The following is a 10279-nucleotide window of genomic DNA, read 5'->3' on the forward strand; positions in this document are numbered from 1 at the left end:
CGGCTAGGAGCAGATGAATTCTCAGGTGAGTTCCACCAGATCTTTAAAGAAAAACTAACATTAGTTTTTCTCAGATTATTCCATGAAATTGAAAAGGAGGGAACACTCTGAAATTTATTCTATGAAGTCAATATAATCCTGATACCAAAACAAGATAAAAACACATCAGGAAAGAAGACTACAGGCCAATATCTCTGATGAATATAGATGCAAAAATCCCTAAAAAAATATTAGTAAACCACATTCAAAAACATATCAAGATGATAATACACCATGATGAAGTGGGTTTCATTCCAGGGATGCAGGGTTGGTTCAATATATGCAAATCAATAAATGTAATTCAAAGTACTAGAATCATATGATCATCTCAGGAGAGACAGAAAAGGTCTTTGATAAAATCCAGCACCCATTCATATTAAAAATTCTGGAGAAGGAACTTACCTCAACATTATAAAAGCTAGATATAACAAACCCAAAGCCAAAATTACACTTAACAGAGAAAAACTGAAATTATGTCCTCTAAAATAAGAAACAAGACAAGAATGTCCATTCTCATCATTCCTATTCAGTAGAGTTCTCAGAACTCTAGCCAGAGCAATATGGCAAGAGAAGGAAATTTAAAAAAATAGAAATAGGAAAGTAGTCAAATTATCTCTGTTGGTGACACAGTTCTATATCTAGATGACCCAAAACCTCCACCAGAAGACTTCTAGAGCTGATAAATGAATTCAGCAAAAAAAGCAGAATACAATATCGATATCCATAAATAAATAACTTTCTTATATTCCAACAGTGATTCTTCTGAGAGAAATCAGGAAAAATATCCCATCCACAATAACCTAAAAAAACTTGTGAATTACTCAAATCAAGGAAGCGAAATAGCTCTATAATAAAAATTATAGAGCACTTAAGAAAGAAATTGAAGGACTTAGACAATTGGAAGACATCACATGTTCTTGGGTAGGCAGAATTAATATTGTCAAAATGGCCACACTACCAAAAGCATTATACAGACTCAATGCACTCCCCATCAAAATACCAATGACATTCTTCACACAACTAAAAAAAAAAGTTCCTAAATTCATTTGGAAGAATAAGAAACCCAGAATAACTAAAGCAATCCTGAGCAAGAAGAGCAATACTGGAGGCATCACAATGCCAACCTCAAATTATACTACAGAACTGTATATAAAACATGTTTTACATATTTTACTTGTTAGGGTTGGCTGAAATTATTTAATCTCTTCTTCTTAAAGATGAAGAATCTTCAAGAAATGAAGACTACTAAATCCACTGCTCAACACTTCATTTGTGTTATATTTGATAGACGGGGTTCTCAGGATCTCTAATCCAATCAACTAATGACTTCTTTCTTCCCTCTCTACAATCATCATGGAGAGAATATTTTCCACATGAAGAAAGGGACAAAAATTATATCTCTACAACAAGAGTCATATTTACTTTCATTAATATTGTATATAAAAATTAGTTGATTAAAATGTTCAAATCAAGACAAAAATCATACAAACCACTAGTTTTAGAAAGTATGCATGACAGTTCCAGGGTGTCAAGTAGAAAACAAAGCGTACTATGACCACAGATCATTCATAGACACAGAAGGTCAATATATGATGCAGGGTCATCAAAATGCTTTTGTATATCCATATCCTCTAATTAATAGATGTTCTTTAAATAAAATTTCAAGTCCTGAAAGAGGACTGTAAAAGCTATCTATCTTCCTGTCGTGCAATAAATAATTTCAAAAGTACTCAAGTTGTTTGGTTTTGATTTAAGTGTATGTTGTTGATGTGAGCAAAAGTGTATAAAAGTTGTGGACAAAAAATTGATGTAAATTTGCACTGTGGATACAAAAAATATTTTCATAAAAGCAGAGCACTAATTTAGAAATTTGTTTGATTTTTATTTTCCATTCCACACCTTAGACTTGTTCAGTCTTTTTCTATGGTTTAATAATATATAATTTGGTACCCCAGTACATCATATTTAAACAATCCAATCTTACAACAAATATTAGTTTGCTGAAGAAAATCACAAGGTAGAGACTAGTGGTCTGTGTTAAAAAATTCTCCAGTACTGCTTCAAAGAAAATACAGAGAAGGAAGCTACAAAGTGAAAGCAGGGACAACACACTGACAAACAGTTACTTTGCTGTCTTTTGTGTGAATCAGTTCTTTTGCCCAAGAAAATGACATCCATTTTATTTTATGCTTTCAAAAAATTAAAACAACGGAATGCATTTACTCTCAGAATTAAAAAAAAAGTAATTATTATGGTAGCTCCCATTTCAGAAAGTTTCACAACATCTTAATTCCTGGAAGAGGCTCAACATGGCGTTATCTATATGTTTATTCAACATAATATTAACTATAATGTTTATTTCAAAGATTGGGTGTTCTTCTAAGAGGAAAGTACTCTATGTGGAACTTGCGGTTTCTATTGTGTAGCTTGGCAAGGTGGTATTTATTTAATTAATGTATCTCACTTTTAAGGCAATTTTCTGACCCTGTGGAGCAAGTATGGAAGACCTCTTGGCTGCTTTGCTGAATGTTATTAGTGCCATCTGCTGCATGTTTCCGGCTACTGTAGGGGACTACTATAGTTAATAGGGGTTCATGGAAATAGAAAGAGCTGATGTCATATTTATTAATTTTTAGTCCATATGTGGAAAGAAAACAGTAACGCTGTAATAGATTCTGACACAGAAAACTTTTTAAACTATTTTGAAACAGTTACCAATAATGATTAAACTATGTGATTCTTACACTAAAAATAAATCATTAATGCACTCTATTTTCTCTGTGTAAAATGTCTATATGTAATAATTTCATCTGATAAGTGATTTGGCATTAACTTCAGCTCTTCTAAAATGAAGCTTTTATCTTTCAGATTCCTCAGACAAGTAATGAATCTATTGTATTTGGAAGCGGCAAAAATAATTTTTTTTAAAATTACTAATAATAAAGTTTATTAAGTGATATTCACATTTTTAACTAAAGGACTTCTTCTTACTTAAAAATGAAATAGGACAGGGCTGGGGTTGTTGCTCAGTGGTAGAGTACTTGCTTAGCACATGTGAGGCCCTGGGTTGATTCTCAGCACCACATATAAATTAATAAAATAAAGGTCTATTGACAACTAAAAAACAGAAGAAGAAATAGGACAGATATAAAAGGACATTAAAAAGCAGATGAACCCATTATTCTGAAAAGCATTTCCAAAGATACCTGTTGATAGCTAAACTATGACCCAAGTGGGGAGAAAAGATTGCTTATGATTAGATTATTCTTAAGGGTAGTGGAACTTGTACCCAAATGTGCAGCCCTGACTCCTTAGGCAACCATAACACTTTGCAGACATGTTCTTCAACTTTGCTGAAGACTGGTACCATTTTACTTCCTTATTTAGGCTTTCTTTTCCTGATATCACATCCATTACTACAAGATCTTGTGTGTAAGCTGGGCATGGTGGCACACACCTGCAATTCAAGGGGCTCAGGACTGGGATGTGGCTCAGTGGTTGAGTGCCCCAGTACAAAAAAAAAAAAAAGATCTAGTGTGACAGTTGTTGTCATGCTCTGTGTCTGTCTTGGTTCCAATCTGTCTCTTTGTCCTAATTCTGAATCCTAAATTTCCTTAAGATTAAAGAAACTGGGTGGCCTCCAGTAACTTCATTGTTCAATGAGTGCTGCTGCACTATTACCACTATTACCTCACCTTCTGTGTGATTCTTTAGATTACTTGAAAGGGGCATGGCAATTGCAGCTACATTTTCTCCTTGTTGTAATAAGCATGATGAAGTATATTCTGTTGAGATATTTCATCATTTAATCCTAACAGTCCAGTTTATTACTTAAAATATCTAGGTATAAAATGCCTGAAGAGGATTGCCCTTTTGTCTCTTCTTCCAGCTGTTACTCTATAACAACTCCTGAGCTAGTTGTTCTTTTTGTCCCCAAGAATTGTTTACCCCTATATACTGACTGTTCTTATCTGGCAGACAATTATAAAATGTTCAATAATTCTATTCCCACAGAGTTCTAAGATCAGAGCTTCCTAAAAAATACACAAGTCATTTCCTCCACATTGAAAATGAAGCAGACTCTGTGGTAATGCAAAAGGTATTTAATTATGCATAAAACAAATAATAGTTCCAAAATCATGAAGAAATTAGAAGCATTGGGGTAAAAGACTGCAAAGACAAATATGAACAAAAGCACAGCAACCTAATAACAAATACATTGCAAAACTGCTCAGAGTGTTAGGATTCTTGAAAGTATTAGTCATTTTTCCTAAAAACAATTGATTGGACTTGATCAAAATCACTGTGAAAATAAAATAGTAGATTTTTCTTCTTTAATCACTAAAATTAAATGTTATTTTGTGTACAAAGATATTTGCAGTGTTTAATGCCAGTGTGAAGTGTGTTCCTTCCTAGAAATTCTTGCCGTACATACCCTTAAATGATTAGGAAAGGAGCTATTCTCTTCCTAGAATGTCTACAATATCTACTTTGCTTCTTTCCAAGATCCCCCTTTTATTAGAACTACCAGATAAAACCATTAGTTAATTATTGCTTTCTGTCCCCAATTTATCTTTCTCAAATTGCATCCAATGTCCCAGGCTTTATGCTCTGCCAGTGCCTCTTCTTCTAGGTCCAGTAATCTGATAAATTTCTTTCTCTGTGCTGTGTAAACTTGATGTCTTTTCTTTGGGGAAACTACACTGTAAGAAGCAGCTTACAGACAGAGCAATGCCTTCAAAACGCTTGCACATGCAGAGTAAATCTGGCCAGGGGTATGCGACAGGCCAGTCTACTTCCTACTGGGATTTGTTTTGATTGAAGAATGGAGTTGGACATTTGTAAGTAACTGGCTCACCAAACCAAAAGTACTCTTGAAAATCATCAGGAGCACAGGAGAAAATTGCTTCTGAGAGAGTCTTTCCAGTATGTGTGCTGTACATATAATAATGAGGTCTTTTCTCTAGACATTATTTGTCCCAATAATTGCTCATGAGAAATTAAGAGTTAAACTGATGATTTAACCCAAATCTCCCTGGCTCCGAAACATATTCCAGTTTTGTAGAACTGAATATGAAGAGAGCTTTATAAAAACCAGGGACAGATCCAGGACATCTAATGGTTTTGTCAGTGAACTATCCTCTTATAAGAGTTTAGGTACTTGGCCAAGACTTAAAAGTCTTTTTTAAAAGCCTACCTTTAGTTTTATTTTTCCACCTGCATGTTCATTAACTCTTTAAAGCTATCCTTTAACTCAGTCACCTGCCTTCTTTACTGACATACTTCACATCTAGTCTAAATTGATGTGCATATTATCCAAGAACATTATTGTTGAAACATTAATGTTCTAGGCCCCATCTTAATATTTAATTCAGTCTTTCTTTCCTGGCTCCCCTTCAAGGCCCTCCCTTCTAGAAACTCTTTACTACATCTTTTATCATGCCAACTCCTCACTTACACTTCTTTTCTACATATCAGAAGAGGGAAATCTTAAAACCTTCCAAACACAAAAGACCTAAAAAGTTCTAGCAACAAATTCAGTCAAGTGAGGTGAATACAAAATAAAATTTGCAGAAATAAGTTGCGATAAAATAGAAAACAGGTTTGGGATTTGTTTTGATTGAAGAATGGAGTTGGACATTTCTAAGTAACTGGCTCACCAAACCAAAAGCACTCTTGAAAACCACCAGAAGCAGAGGAGAAAATTGCTTCTGAGAGAGTCTTTCCAGTATTTTATCAAGCATAAGATATGTAGTATCTATCAACAAGAAAGTAAAAAGGTACTCCAAAAGATCTTCATTCTTTGTTCAATCTAAAGTTGAAAATTGAGTTCTGTCTCACAAGATGCTACACTCAGCTCTACTCAGAGGATCTGCAGGAAGGAGTCTTCAGCCCTCAGGAGAGACTGGTAGATAGTCTCAAACTCTTCTGTGACCACAGGATCAACCCTGCTAGGTAAGTATCAAAGTCTGCTGTCAGTCTGTAGCAGGATAAATATTCTTTGCCCACTAAACGATGTTGAAACACTCAACATGCCAAGGGTGAGGCCTTCTGTATATTTTTTCATCTATTGATTATAGAGAATATTACTTCAGGGTAGTGTAGTTGCTTTGATTTCCTTTATGATACATTTTGATCACAATATTCATTCTTTTATTAAATAAAGTGGATCAGATTTTCATGATATAAGCAGTAGTACAGAACAGAAAACTACTTGTCCTGTTTTGTTGTATTACATATAACCCAATAAAATTTAGTATTGAAAGACATCTATAATCAGACTTTTAAAATTATTAATTGATATGCCTAAAAATATAAGGAATGCTTCCTGTATAAACAAGGGTATGAAAATCAGAGTTTTCACTTTCCATAGGACAACTTTTAAAAGCAACAGAAATAAAAACAAAAACCTAAATTGAGGTTTTTAATGAAAACACGAGATAAATACATTTGAGACTTAAGATTCATGTAAATCTGCCCCCAAACAAATATTTTACAATATTATAAGCTGTATGTAATAGTTTCACTTCTTCCAAAACTTCACCAATACCTGATATAGTGGGTCTTTTTAATTTGAGACATCAAATAGAGGTGTACTAATTTGCTATCTCAATATAGTTGGTGAAGTGTCTATTAAAATATTCTGCTCATTTTTAATTAAGTAATTTTTCTTAATTGGGCTTTTTGGATTCAGATTTTACAAAACCAATGATAATAAAGTCTTGTTATCTCATGAAAACTTTAGCACTTTTATAACTATACATGAGATTAAACACTTTTTCAAATGTGTATCAGTCATTTTTACTTCTTTTTTAATAAAAGTGTTTATTCTTTTATTTTGTCCATTTTTTCTTTTGCATTTTTCTTTTCATTGTTGATTTGCAGGAGTTCATTGTATTTTACAGGATTGCATCTTTTATTTTTAGCAAATACTTTTCCCATTGTGTGGATTATCTTTTAATAATTTTATAGTACCTTTGGATGAAGAAAATTCTTTTAACATATTATTTATTGATCTTTTCCTTCGTGGTTAGTATTTTTGTGTCTTATTTGAGAAATATTTCCCTTCCCAAAATAAATTATCTAAACTTACTTCTTAAAGCTTTATCTCTTTGCCTTTGCCTATGCCATTTAAGTACTTCATCCACCTATGACATGCTGTGATATAGAAATCCACTTTATTTTTTTCCACATATAATTATCACATTGTTTATTTTTGTCCTTTTACAGTGCTTGCTACTGCTTAATCTGATGTCTGTAGACGCTTGACTCCATTCCCTTTTCTGTTCCTCAGGCTATCTTAATTATTCTATGTTGTATAATGTTACTAAGTCATGATATCTAGTAAAGATATACACTAACTCATCACATTAGATAAACTAATATATGTATCACTTTGCTAACTTTTTATGCCCTTACTCATATCAAATCTTCCATGTGGGGTCATTGTTATTAAGTAAATCCTTTAGAATTTCTTTTTAGTGCAGTTTTGAGGTGGTAAGAACATTTGACTTTTTATCTGAAGATGTTCAGTTTGGAAAATATTATCACTTTCTCTCTTAGACTTTGGAGGATATTAATATTCTTCTGACTTTTAGCATCTTTGGTTGCTATTATGGAGATGGCTGTCAGTCAAGTTGTTCCTTCTTTGGAGGAAATCCACCTTGATTTTCCTGTCATGTGTAAGATTTTCTCTTTGCCTTAGGTATTCTGCATTTCCACTATCATGTGTCTACATGTTTGTTTCTCCTTTTAGTTCAAATTTTATTAAGGTCATTATCCAAAGTACATATATGAAGACACAAATTGGTGTGAACATACTTTATATACAACCAGAGATATAAAAAATTGTGCTCTATATGTGTAATAAGAATTGTAATGCATTCTGCTGTCATTTATTTTTTAAAAATCAATTAAAAATTAAAAAAATAGAAAAGATAATTGTAGATTCACATATAATTGTAAGAAATAATACAGAACATGTATGCTTTCCCTAGTTTTCCTTAATTTAAGAACAATTTTTAAATGACAGTATAAAGGCGCAACCATGAAATTGACACCCATATAATCCACTAATCTAATTCGGATTTTTCAAGTTTTACTTGTAATTATTGTATTATTAGTTTTATAACATTTTATTGCATATGTAAATTTCCATGTTCATTACTCCAGTCACAAAAAATAATTCCAATACCACAAAAATACTTCATGTTATACTTTTGTAACCACACTTATCTCCCTCCTGTAGCCCCTTGGGGAGACAAACTACAAAAATCAATTTCTACCTATGTTATTTTGGATCTTTTCAGTCTATTTCTCTCTCTCTCTTGGCATTGACTTTTTCATTTTCAATCTTTTTGTCAAGTTCATGCTGCATTCTGAAAATTTTATTCTAACCTATCTTATAGAACACTAATTTTCTTTTTAACTATTTCTTGTCAATTGTCAAATTATTCCATTTAGTTCTTCATTTATAGCTTAGGATAAGAAGATTTATTTTCTTTTATAATCATTCTCTTTCTGTCTTTACAATTTTTTGTTTCTCAAACTTGTTTTTTAAATATATTTATGACTTATATCATAAGTTGTTATAATAAGTCTGTTAATTCCAATATTTGAATTTATTATGGATCTCTTTCTATTGCCTATTTTCAAGAAATGGCTATTTCTGGTTCACTCTTCACATGAGAATTCTGCTCTTTTCAGACTGCAGATGGGTAGAAAATGATTTTTTGAAGTCTTTTTTCCAGGACCCAGGAGGCTGCCTGAACCATAGTTTGATTCCATAGCTGTTTCTTTCAATAGACAAATACCCTGTGGGAAAAAAGCTGCTTTCGTTTTTTACTTAATCCTCTGAAAACTAAGATTTATTCTAGGTTTTGTCCAGGTAAGAACTGACTTTCTGATTAGTTTACTTATTTGGGGGGGGGGGGGAGAATGCTTTAAAGAGCTTATTTGGCTTTGTTAACTGTTATTTTAAAATGCTGAGAGTCACTAAATATTTTACATTCTTTGAAAGTTCAAATCACATAAAATACTACCTATTTGTCTCTCTCTCTCTCTCTCTCTCTCTCTCTCTCACACACACACACACACACACACACACACATACACACACCCCTACCTTGTGGAAGGATTCCAGAGATGCACTTGTAGGAGAGTAGTAAAATTGTGGAGAACGTTTTTCAGAGTTACCCATGTATGGAGTCTGTGTTTTGTTATTTACTTTTGAGATTTTTAAAAAAGATGTACAGATTGCCAAAATGTCTTGGCACAAATACAAGTAAAACAGAATGGAGCATGGGGTGAACTAGAACAGATTTATTTTCCATATTAATCACATAAGTTCATTTACTACTGAAAGTTTCTAAGGCAATTGAATTTTAAAATAGATTAACGGTTATTTTTTGCTTTAGTTTTAAAAAATTATGCCTTCAAATTAGCTAAAAGAAAAGGTGATAATGGCTACTGTCATGTTCATCTTCAGTAGCATGCTGAGCTCCAGAAAATTATCAAATGGTATCCGTGGAGAGGAGAGAGAAAGAGGATTGCCCAACCCCAGAAAGTTCATGGTTTGATCTACAATTAATTCAAGGCAGATCTTTACAAGGGACCAGTAATAGTGTAGTTGAACAGCAGTAGTTTAGTGGATACTAAAGGAGGCTCCTTGGTCAGCAATTATGCCTTAAGCAAGGAGTGATAGATCACAACTTCCTTAAGAGGAAAAAACTAAGACAACACTAACAAGAAAAGATATGAGGATCACATGAGATGGAGGGAAAAATCCCCAAGGCTATGTACTTGACAAAGATGTTCCAGTTTAAACTTTGTCAAATAAAATAGCAATGTTAGATAGTTAACAATGCTTACTTCAAAACACTAAGGCATTTTCACACAAAAGAATTGTGATTAAAAATTAAGGCAAAGAATGATGTGAAATGTCTATAAGGAAATCCCATTTAAAGTAGCACAAGACAACAACTCAGATCAAATTATGCTTTATCTTCAAAACCTTTTAACTTTACACTTACAGAAATATTTAGATTAAGAAAGTCAAGAATATTAAGATAATTATCCTGTTGTTTACCTTTTCTCCCCTATCAAAAATGATATAGTAATATCTCCTTTTTCATCTGAAGTTTTGTTGATTTGGGTTTTCTCTTTCTTTCTTTTGGTTAGTTTGGCTAATAGCTTATTCATCTTGTTTATCTTTCCAAAGAACCAACTCTTTGTTGCATTG

Source organism: Marmota marmota, unplaced genomic scaffold (genome assembly GCF_001458135.2).
Source record: "Marmota marmota marmota unplaced genomic scaffold, marMar, whole genome shotgun sequence".
Classification (NCBI taxonomy): Eukaryota; Metazoa; Chordata; class Mammalia; order Rodentia; family Sciuridae; genus Marmota; species Marmota marmota.